The sequence below is a fragment of the Ranitomeya variabilis genome, chromosome 6 (genome assembly GCF_051348905.1).
Source record: "Ranitomeya variabilis isolate aRanVar5 chromosome 6, aRanVar5.hap1, whole genome shotgun sequence".
In the NCBI taxonomy this organism is placed as follows: Eukaryota; Metazoa; Chordata; class Amphibia; order Anura; family Dendrobatidae; genus Ranitomeya; species Ranitomeya variabilis.
The window spans coordinates 65,771,481-65,783,861 of NC_135237.1; the positions used below are offsets into that span (position 1 = coordinate 65,771,481).

The window sequence follows — 12,381 nt, forward strand, 5'->3', positions numbered from 1 at the left end:
CTTGTGGGGTATTAACATGTCATCAGTGATGTCATCAAGGAATCTGGTGATGCAATCTTAAAGGGACATCTCACCATAAAAGGAAGTTGCCTAGCAATAATTAACGTGGCAACACCATAGACTGAGCATCTGTTTCATACTCAGGCATGGAGGGAAGAACCTTGGATTTGATCAGTGAGGCCGGCTTTTAGGGTATGTGCACACGTCAGGAATTCTTGCAGAAATTTTCCTGACAAAAACCGGACATTTCTGCCAGAAAACCACATGTGTTTTTTTCGCGTTTTTGACGCGTTTTTTGTGCGTTTTTTTCCAAATGCATAGAATTGCGGGAAAAACGCGGAAAATCCGCAAACTTAATGAACATGCTGCTTTTTTTACCGCAATGCATTTTTTTTAGCGGTAAGTAACGCACCATGTGCACAAAACATGCAGAATGCATTCTAAATGATAGGATGCATAATGTATGCGTTTTTAATGAGTTTTTATAGCGTTTTTATCACGAAAAAAATGCGAAAAAACCTGAATGTGTGCACATAGCCTCACATCTGTCTTTCCCCCCATAAAATATGTTAAACAGAGTTTGGATGCTAAATGTTTTTCACTTGTGTAAACATTTACTTTTTCTGGATATTGAGACTTTTGGATGGACTGGGACTAAAATCCAGTCCTGGTGTTTCAAGCACATGCTGTCGCCTCCCCCTTCCCTAGATTGAGGTCTCTAATACTAATTTTATCTTACCTGGAGGAAATCAATAATTTACTATTATCTATATTGCCAATATAAGATTTCATAATAATAATATTACAGTATATGGTTAAGTTCTCACATTGAGTATTTTCACTGCGTCTTCTTACGCATCTTCTTACAGTCCCAACAAAGTGGATGGGATTTATAGAAATCTCGTGCCCACTGTGATTTTTTATACCCTGTATAAAATGACCTGCGGTGCATGTGTGTTTGAAATCCACAAAATACAGGATACATTTTTCTTGCGATTACGCTGAGATTTATTTGCAAGATTTTGTCCGTAGAATTGTATTAGATGAGGAAAATATGCAGGTAAAAAACACAAAAAGCATAAAATCCACACATGACTCTATCAATAAAGCTTTGTTGAAGCCAAGTACCAGGAAGTATCAAAAATAAAGCAGATTTATTCAACACATAACATAGCAAATAAACAAAAAAACACAGAGTCAAAAAGATACAAAAATGTAATAAAAACTCAAGTAGCCTAATTTACCTTATAGGTGGAAAAATGCAGCAGAAAATCTGCAACATCAAAAACTCACCAACTGCTCATCACGAGAACTTAGCCTAGCAAACAAATAGCACCAGAGCAGATCAAAATATTACCAGCATATACAGTAGTTATAATACTGCCATACGGATCATTAGCTAAAACCAATGTACTAGTACTGATATCACCCCCATACAGTGTCCACATAATGGTACTATCAGTTTTACACAAGTGCACTGCGGACTGTATATGTGTGTACTGTGCAGGGTCTCACCAAAGACGTTCTCAATAATCGCAGTCATTCATTTTTCCTTTCATTTTCCATTCAGGCCAAACAGCATGATCACTTCTTCAATCCATAACTCGTCCCTGCAGAATGTAACACAGAGACTTCTTTGACTTACAGCTTTTACCCTCCATAGATTCCCCCATTCCTGTACATACCATGTAGTGCAATAATAAGTAATCTAGACAGTAATATTGCCCCACTGTGTCGTGTATGGTAATCCTAGCCTCTTTTTGTGTCCCCCACAATAACAGTGCCTCCTCCATGCCCCTACACAGTAATAATGTTCCATCTCTACACACTTAAAGTAATAATGCCACCGTATGCTTCCTTATATCTAAGTAGAGCAGCATATAGAAATAATGCCCCCATGCCTCCTTATAATGATTCTCCTTCACCCTTTACAATAATAATATTGACCCTGTACCTTCTTACCCCTGTGATTGCTTATAATAATATGTCTCCTGTTCTCTCCCTGTAATGATACTGATTTTGCAGTCTGCCTCCTGATAGTAATGCCCCTGAGCAGGAGCATACATAGAAATCACTGGAACACCAAAAAATAATAATAATAATCTTTATTTATATAGCGCCAACATATTCCGCGGCGCTTTACAGTTTAACAGTTTCAAACACAATAGTCATGGGTAACAATGTTAACAATACAGTAATACAGCAAAATAAGACAAAATAAGACGACCCTGCTCGTGAGAGCTTACAATCTACAATGAGGTGGGGGAGATACAAAGTACAGGGGTGTATTTACAAAGAATTGATCAATTGTTTGCTAAATGTCTCATATTTGAAATACAGTTAGAATTCAGTTTGTGCATGTGCACTTTAATTGTTGCGTTCTGACCATAAGCAGTGCTGGCTTCTCCCCTTTTTTTTTCTGCTGGTGTATTTACAATGATGGTCCAGCCATCTTCAGGGAGTGGGGGGGTAGATGGAGATAGTGAATGGGCTACACACACACACACATAAAATGAGTTTGATTAGGGAACGTGATAGGCCACTCTGAACAAATGAGTTTTGAGCTAGCGCCTAAAACTATGCAAGTTGTGGATGGTTCTAATATCTTGGGGTAGATCATTCCAGCATTCCAAACTAAAAGTCTTATTATTAGTTATTGTTATTATGGTTCAAGCAACGTATTGTAATCTGATTTCTTATATTTTATTATTACTAGCTAAAGAGCCCGGCGTTGCCTGGGCATAGTAAATATCTGTGGTTAGTTATAACACCTGACTTCTTTTATTTTCCCATCACGCCTCTCATTTACCCCCTCACATCTTTCATTTCCCCCTTCACATCTCTCATTTTCTCCCTCACACTTCTCATTTCCCCCTCACTCTTATTTTCCCCCTCACTCCTCTCATTCCCCCTCACTCCTCTCATTCCCCCTAACACTTGTCATTTCGACCTCACATCTGTCATTTTCCGATCACTCCGCTATTTTCCCTCACTCCTTTCATTTTGCACTAACACTTTTTCATTTTCACCTCACACCTCTCATTTTCACATCACACCTCTCATTTTCCCCTCAGTATATACATGTTTGTCATCTCTCTTATATATAGTATACACCTGTATGTCATCTCCTGTATATAGTATATACCTGTATGTCATCTCCCCTGTATATAGTATATACCTGTGTGTCATCTCCTCCTGTATATAGTATATACCTGTGTGTCATCTCCTGTATATAGTATATACCTGTATGTCATCTCCTTCTGTATATAGTATGTACCTGTATGTCATCTCCTCCTGTATTAGACCTCGTTCACATGTTATTTGGTCAGTATTTTTACCTCAGTATTTGTAAGCTAAATTGGCAGCCTGATAAATCCCCAGCCAACAGTAAGCCCACCCCCTGGCAGTATACTGTATATTAGCTCACATATACACATAATAGACAGGTCATGTGACTGACAGCTGCCGGATTCCTATATGGTACACTTGTTGCTCTTGTAGTTTGTCTGCTTATTAATCAGATTTTTATTTTTGAAGGATGATACCAGACTTGTGTGTGTTTTAGGGCGAGTTTCATGTGTCAAGTTGTGTGTGTTGAGTTGCGTGTGGCGACATGCATGTAGCGACTTTTGTGAGATGAGTTTTGTGTGGCGACATGCGTGTAGCAACTTTTTGTGTGTCGAGTTGCATGTGACAGGTTAGTGTAGCAAGTTGTGTGCAGCAACTTTTGCGCATGGCGAGTTTTTCGCGTGGCGAGTTTTATGTGTGGTGCGTTTTGAGTATGTTCAAGTTTTGTGTGAGGCAACTTTTGCATGTGTTGCAATTTTTGTGCATGTGGCAATTTTTCCACGTGTGCAAGTTTTGCGTGTGGCGAGTTTTCCATGAGGTGAGTTTTGCTTGTGTAGCTAGTTTTGCGTGAGCCTAGTTTTGCATGTGGCGAATTTTGCGCTTGGCGAGTTTTGAGCGGTGACTTTTGTGTTTCGACTTTTATATGGCGAGGTTGGTGTATGTGTGGTGAAATGTGTGCTGAGGGTGGTATATGTGTGTGGCGCATTTTGTGTGTGTGTTCATATCCCCGTGTGTGGTGAGTATCCCATGTCGGGGCCCCACCTTAGCAACTGCATGGTATATACTCTTTGGCGCCATTGCTCTCATTCTTTAAGTCCCCCTTGTTCACATCTGGCAGCTGTCAATTTGCCTCCAACACTTTTCCTTTCACTTTTTCCCCATTATATAGATAGGGGCAAAATTGTTTGGTGAATTGGAAAGCGCGGGGTTAAAATTTCGCCTCACAACATAGCCTATGACGCTCTCGGGGTCCAGACGTGTGACTGTGCAAAATTTTGTAGCTGTAGCTGCGACGGTGCAGATGCCAATCCCGGACATACATACACACACACACATTCAGCTTTATATATTAGACTAGATGGTAGCCCGATTCTAGCGCATCGGGTATTCTAGAATATGTATGTAGTTTATTTATGAAGATTTTAGAATAATACATTGAATATACAGGATTCGGCTTGCCACGACCAATTAGCGAAGCGTGGTTCAAATCCTGTGCAAATTCGCAGCCGGACTGCGCCTGTCGCTGATTGTTTGCGGCTGGCCATGTAGTATATAACAGGCCATGTAGTATATTGCCCAGCCACGTAGTATATAGCACAGCCCACGGAGTATATAGCACAGCCCACGGAGTACATAGCTGTTATGGACCTGATGGTTAGGAGCACCTGGAATGACCTGATAGTCAAACTGCAAAACAGGACGAGCTCTGGGAAGTGGGAGCTCTGCTGACCGCAACCCTAATCCTATTATCACACACACTAGAATTAGCCGTGGATCGTACCTGACTCTGCCTAGACGACTCTTCACAGCCTGAGAGGTAACTACCCCTAAAGGGAAACAAAGCTTCACTTGCCTCAGAGAAATTCCCCAAAGGAAAAGGCAGCCCCCACATATATTAACTGTGAGTTAAGAGGAAGGTACAAACATAGAGATGAAAAACAGGTTTCAGCAAAAGAGGCCAGTCTTACTAAATAGACAGAGTATAGATAAAGGGATCTTTGCGGTCAACACAAAAATCTACAAAAGCCACACAGAGAGAGCAAAAAGACCCCCGCACCGACTCACGGTGCGGTGGTGCCCCTCTGCAACCCAGAGCTTCCAGCTAGCAAAACTAAATCATGATAGCAAGCTGGACTAAAACATAACAGGTACTAAGGAATATATTCAGTACACAAATGAACAACAAATGAGCTTAGCAGGGACTTAGCTTCTGTTGAAGTACACAGGACATCAGAAAGATCCAAGAGAGATCTGAACCAGTACTGATACATTGACAGCCGGCATCAAGTAATGATCTGAGCGGAGTTAAATAGAGGAACCAGCCCAGTCCTAAACGATGCAGCTGAGGGAGCCACTTCCAGACCAGCAGCTCCACTTTCAGCCACCAGAGGGAGTCCACCGATAGAACTCACAGAAGTACCATTCCTGACCACAGGAGGGAGTTTGAAAACGGAGTTCACAACAGTACCCCCCCCCCCTTGAGGAGGGGTCACCGAATCCTCACCAGAACCCCCAGGCCGATCAGGACGAGCCAAATGAAAGGCATGAACCAAATCGGCAGCATGGACATCGGAGGCAAGAACCCAGGAATTATCCTCCTGGCCATAGCCCTTCTACTTGACCAGATATTGAAGTTTCCGTCTCGAGATACGAGAATCTAAAATCTTCTCCACCACATACTCCAATTCTCCCTCGACCAACACCGGAGCAGGAGGGTCAACGGAAGGAACCATAGGCGCCACATATCTCCGCAACAATGACCTATGGAACACATTATGGATGGCAAAAGACGCTGGAAGGTCCAAACGAAATGACACAGGATTGAGGATTTCAGAAATCTTATAAGGCCCAATAAAACGAGGCTTAAACTTAGGAGAAGAAACCTTCATAGGTACATTACGAGACGACAACCAAACCAGATCCCCAACACGAAGTCGGGGACCAACACGGCGACGGCGGTTAGCGAAACGTTGAGCCTTCTCCTGTGACAATGTCAAATTGTCCACTACATGAGTCCAAATTTGCTGCAACCTGTCCACCACAGAATCCACACCAGGACAGTCCGAAGGCTCAACCTGCCCTGAAGAAAAACGAGGATGGAAATCGGAATTACAATAAAAAGGTGAAACCAAAGTAGCCGAACTGGCCCGATTATTAAGAGCGAACTCAGCCAATGGCAAGAAGGTCACCCAATCATCCTGATCAGCAGAAACAAAGCATCTCAGATAGGTCTCCAAAGTCTGATTGGTTCGTTCAGTTTGCCCATTTGTCTGAGGATGGACAGCCGAAGAAAAAGACAAATCAATGCCCATCTTAGCACAAAAGGACCGCCAAAACCTCGAAACAAACTGGGAACCTCTGTCTGACACAATGTTCTCTGGAATGCCATGCAAACGAACCACATGCTGGAAAAACAACGGAACCAAATCAGAGGATGAAGGCAATTTAGGTAAGGGCACCAAATGGACCATTTTAGAGAAGCGATCACAAACCACCCAGATGACCGACATCCTTTGAGAGACGGAGATCTGAAATAAAATCCATGGAAACATGCGTCCAGGGCCTCTTCGGGACCGGCAAGGGCAAAAGCAACCCACTGGCACGAGAACAGCAGGGCTTCGCCCGAGCACAAATCCCACAGGACTGCACAAAAGAACGCACATCCCGTGACAAGGAAGGCCACCAAAAGGTCCTAGCCACCAAATCTCTGGTACCAAAAATTCCCGGATGACCAGCCAACACCGAACAATGAACCTCCGAGATAACCCTACTAGTCCATCTATCAGGGACAAACAGTCTCTCTGCTGGACAGCGGTCAGGTCTATCCGCCTGAAACTCCTGTAGAGCCCGCCGCAAATCAGGGGAGATGGCAGACAAAATCACCCCCTCTTTGAGAATACCAGCCGGCTCAGAAACTCCCGGAGAATCAGGCACAAAACTCCTTGAAAGGGCATCAGCCTTCACATTCTTAGAACCCGGAAGGTATGAAACCACGAAATCGAAACGGGAAAAAAACAGCGACCATCGAGCCTGTCTAGGATTCAACCGCTTGGCAGACTCGAGATAAGTCAGATTCTTGTGATCCGTCAAGACCACCACGCGATGTCTGGCGCCCTCAAGCCAATGTCGCCACTCCTCGAATGCCCACTTCATGGCCAACAACTCCCGATTGCCAACATCATAATTACGCTCAGCAGGCGAAAACTTTCTAGAAAAGAAAGCACATGGCTTCATCACAGAGCCATCCGAACTTCTCTGAGACAAAACAGCCCCTGCTCCAATCTCAGAAGCATCGACCTCGACCTGAATAGGGAGCGAAACATCTGGCTGACACAACACAGGGGCCGAAGAGAAACAACGTTTCAGTTCCTGAAACGCCTCAACGGCTGCAGAGGACCAATTCACCACATCCGCACCTTTCTTGGTCAAATCAGTCAGTTGTTTAACAACACTAGAAAAATTAACGATAAAGCGACGGTAAAAATTCGCAAAGCCCAGGAATTTCTGAAGGCTCTTTACAGATGTAGGCCGAGTCCAATCATAAATGGCCTGGACTTTAACTGGGTCCATCTCGATAGTAGAAGGGGAAAAAATGAAGCCCAAAAAGGAAACCTTCTGAACTCCGAAGAGACATTTAGACCCCTTCACAAACAAGGAATTAGCACGAAGGACTTGAAACACCATTCTGACCTGCTTCACATGAGACTCCCAATCATCCGAAAAGACCAAAATATCATCCAAATATACTATCATGAATCTATCCAGATACTTTCGGAAGATGTCATGCATAAAGGACTGGAACACAGATGGCGCATTAGAAAGCCAGAATGGCATCACCAGATACTCAAAATGGCCCTCGGGCGTATTAATCGCGGTTTTCCATTCATCGCCCCGCTTAATACGCACAAGATTATACGCCCCTCGAAGATCTATCTTGGTAAACCAACTAGCCCCCTTAATCCGAGCAAACAAATCAGACAATAGAGGCAAAGGGTACTGAAATTTGACCGTGATTTTATTAAGAAGGCGGTAATCTATACAAGGTCTCAGAGAACCATCCTTCTTGGCCACAAAAAAGAACCCTGCTCCTAACGGTGATGACGACGTGCGAATATGCCCTTTCTCCAAGGACTCCTTTATATAACTCCGCATAGCGGTGTGTTCTGGCACAGATAAATTGAAAAGTCGGCCCTTAGGAAACTTACTACCAGGAATCAAATTAATAGCACAATCACAATCCCTATGAGGAGGCAGGGCACTGGACTTGGGCTCATCAAATACATCCTGGTAATCCGACAAAAACTCGGGTACTTCAGAAGGAGTGGAAGACAAAATTGATAACAATGGAACATCACCATGGACCCCTTGACAACCCCAACTGGACACAGACATTGATTTCCAGTCCAATACTGGATTATGGACCTGTAGCCATGGCAAACCCAACACGACCACATCATGCAAATTATGCAGCACCAAAAAGCGAATATCTTCCCGATGTGCAGGAGCCATGCACATGGTCAACTGGGTCCAGTGCTGAGGCTTATTCTTGGCCAAAGGCGTGGCATCAATTTCCCTTAATGGAATAGGATGCTGCAAGGGCTCCAAGAAAAAACCACAGCGCCTGGCATACTCCAAGTCCATCAAATTCAGGGCTGCGCCTGAATCCACAAACGCCATAACAGAATAAGATGACAAAGAGCAAATCAGAGTAACGGATAACAGAAATTTAGGCTGTATAGTACCAATGGTGACAGACTTAGCGGACCGCTTAGTGCGCTTAGGACAATCTGAGATAGTATGAGTAGAGTCACCACAGTAAAAACACAGCCCATTCTGACGTCTGTGTTCCTGCCATTCAGCTCTGGTCAAAGTCCTATTACAATGCATAGGCTCAGGCCTCCGCTCAGAGGACCCCGCCATATAGTGCACAATCTTACGCTCCCGCAAACGCCGATCGATCTGAATGGCCAAGGACATCGACTCATTCAAACCAGCAGGCGTGGGGAACCCCACCATAACATCCTTAAGGCCCTCAGAAAGACCCTTTCTGAAAATTGCTGCCAGGGCACACTCATTCCACTGAGTAAGCACAGACCACTTTCTAAACTTCTGACAATACATTTCAGCATCATCCTGACCCTGACATAGAGCCAGCAAGATTTTCTCTGCCTGATCCACAGAATTTGGTTCGTCATAGAGCAATCCAAGCGCCAGAAAAAACGCATCTACATTAAGCAATGCAGGATCTCCTGGCGCAAGGGAGAATGCCCAGTCTTGAGGGTCGCCCCGCAACAAGGAAATAATGATTTTTACTTGCTGACTAGGGTCAGCAGAGGAGCGAGGTTTCAGAGCAAGAAACAAAAAACAGAAAACAAATCAGGAATTGGTATTCTAGGCTCTAACATAGGATTCTGAACTACATAATCCTGAATGCTTTGTACCTGTGCAGTGAGATGATCCACACAAGAGGACAGAGCTTGAATGTCCATATCTACACCTGAGTCCTGAACCACCCAGGGGTTAAGGGGAAAAGAAAGACAAAACACACTACAGGAAAAAAAATGGTCTCAGAACTTCTCTTATCCCTCTATTGAGAAGCATTAACACTTTCAGGCCGGCTGTACTGTTATGGACCTGGTGGTTAGGAGCACCTGGAATGACCTGATAGTCAAACTGCAAAACAGGACGAGCTCTGGGAAGTGGGAGCTCTGCTGACCGCAACCCTAAACCTATTATCACACACACTAGAATTAGCCGTGGATCGTACCTGACTCTGCCTAGACGACTCTTCACAGCCTGAGAGGTAACTACCCCTAAAGGGAAACAAAGCCTCACTTGCCTCAGAGAAATTCCCCAAAGGAAAAGGCAGCCCCCACATATATTAACTGTGAGTTAAGAGGAAGGTACAAACATAGAAATGAAAAACAGGTTTCAGCAAAAGAGGCCAGTCTTACTAAATAGACAGAGTATAGATAAAGGGATCTTTGCGGTCAGCACAAAAATCTACAAAAGCCACACAGAGAGAGCCAAAAGACCCCCGCACCGACTCACGGTGCGGTGGTGCCCCTCTGCAACCCAGAGCTTCCAGCTAGCAAAACTAAATCATGATAGCAAGCTGGACTAAAACATAACAGGTACTAAGGAATATATTCAGTACACAAATGAACAACAAATGAGCTTAGCAGGGACTTAGCTTCTGTTGAAGTACACAGGACATCAGAAAGATCCAAGAGAGATCTGGACCAGTACTGATACATTGACAGCCGGCATCAAGTAATGATCTGAGCGGAGTTAAATAGAGGAACCAGCCCAGTCCTAAACGATGCAGCTGAGGGAGCCACTTCCAGACCAGCAGCTCCACTTTCAGCCACCAGAGGGAGTCCACGGACAGAACTCACAGAAGTACCATTCCTGACCACAGGAGGGAGTTCGAAAACGGAGTTCACAACACATAGCACAGCCACTTAGTATATAACACAGCCCATGGAGTATATAGCACAGCCACGTAGTTTATAGCACAGCCCACGGAGTGTATAACAGCCCACATAGCATATAACACAGCCACGTAGTTTATAACAGCCCACGTAGCATATAACACAGCTCACGTAATACATAACAGCCAACGCATGCAGTATATAACACAGCCCACGTAGTGTATAACACAGCCCACGTAGTGTATAACACAGCCCACGTAGTGTATAACACAGCCCATGTAGTGTATAGCACAGGCCACGTAGTGTATAACACATGCCACGTAGTGTATAACACATCCCATGTGGTGTACAACACAGGCCATATAGTGTATAGCACAGGCCACATAGTGAATAGCACAGCCCATGTAGTATATTGCACAGCCCACGTATTATATTGCACAGCCCACGCAGTACATTGCACAGCCCACGTAGTACATTGCTCAGCCCACGTAGCATATTGCACAGCCCACGTAGTATATTGCACAGCCCATGTAGTATATAGCAGCCCACGTATTATATTGCACAGCCCACGTAGTATATTGCACAGCCCATGTAGTATATAGCAGCCCACGTATTATATTGCACAGCTCACGTAGTATATAGCACAGCCCACGCAGTACATTGCACAGCCCACATAGTATATTGCACAACCCACATAGTATATTGCACAGCCCACGTAGTATATAGCAGCCCACGTATTATATTGCACAGCCCACGTATTTTGCACAGCCCATGTATTATTTTGCACAGCCCACGTATTATATTGCACAGCCCATGTAGTATATAGCACAGCCCACGTAGTACATTGCACAGTCCACGTAGTACATTGCACAGCCCACGTAGTATATTGCACAGCCCACGTAGTATATAGCACAGCCCACGTAGTACATTGCACAGCCCACGTAGTATATTGCACAGCCCACGTAGTATATTGCACAGCCCACGTAGTATATAGCAGCGCCCACGTATTATATTGCACAGCCCACATATTATTTTGCACAGCCCACGTATTATATTGCACAACCAACGTAGTATATAGCACAGCCCACATAGTACATTGCACAGCCCACGTAGTGCATTGCACAGCCCACGTAGTATATTGCACAGCCCACGTATTATATTGCACAGCCCACGTATTATTTTGCACAGCCCACGTATTATATAGCACAGCCCACGCAGTACATTGCACAGCCCGTGTAGTATATTGCACAGCCCACGTAGTATATAGCAGCCAACATATTATATTGCACAGCCCACATATTATATTGCACAGCCCACGTAGTATATAGCACAGCCCACGCAGTATATAGCAATGTGGGCATCATATCCCTGTTGAAAAAAAGAATTAAAATAAAAAATAGTTATATACTCACCTTCCGTTGGCCCAGGATCCAGGCGAAGCGGTTACCGACACTCCTCGTGCGCTCCGGTCCCAAGAGTGCATTGCTGTCTCGCGAGATGATGAAGTAACGGTCTCGCGAGAAGGCTATGTCATCATCTCGCGAGACCGCAATGCATGGAGCGGTCACCGGAGCGTCGCGAGGAGCGGGAAAGGCCTGTTCCTGATCCGGGGGCCGACGGACGGTGAGTATATAACAATTTTTTATTTTTTTAATTATTTTTAACATTAGATCTTTTAACTATTGATGCCGCAGAGGCAGCATCAATAGTAAAAAGTTGGTCACACAGGGTTAATAGCAGCGGAACGGAGTGCATTACACCGTGGCATAACGCGGTCCGTTACCGCTGCCATTAACCCTGTGTGAGCGCTGACTGGAGGGGAGTATGGAGCGGGCACTGACTGCGGGGAATAAGGAGCGGCCATTTTGCCGCCGGACTG

General features: G+C 44.5%; 1 protein-coding gene across 6 annotated transcripts in view; it reads right to left on the minus strand.

Annotated features, from left to right (window-relative positions):
* LOC143781770 (microtubule-associated serine/threonine-protein kinase 4-like) overlaps positions 1–12,381 on the minus strand; it is a 61,921-nt gene that overhangs the window by 20,987 nt on the left and 28,553 nt on the right. The window lies entirely within an intron of this gene.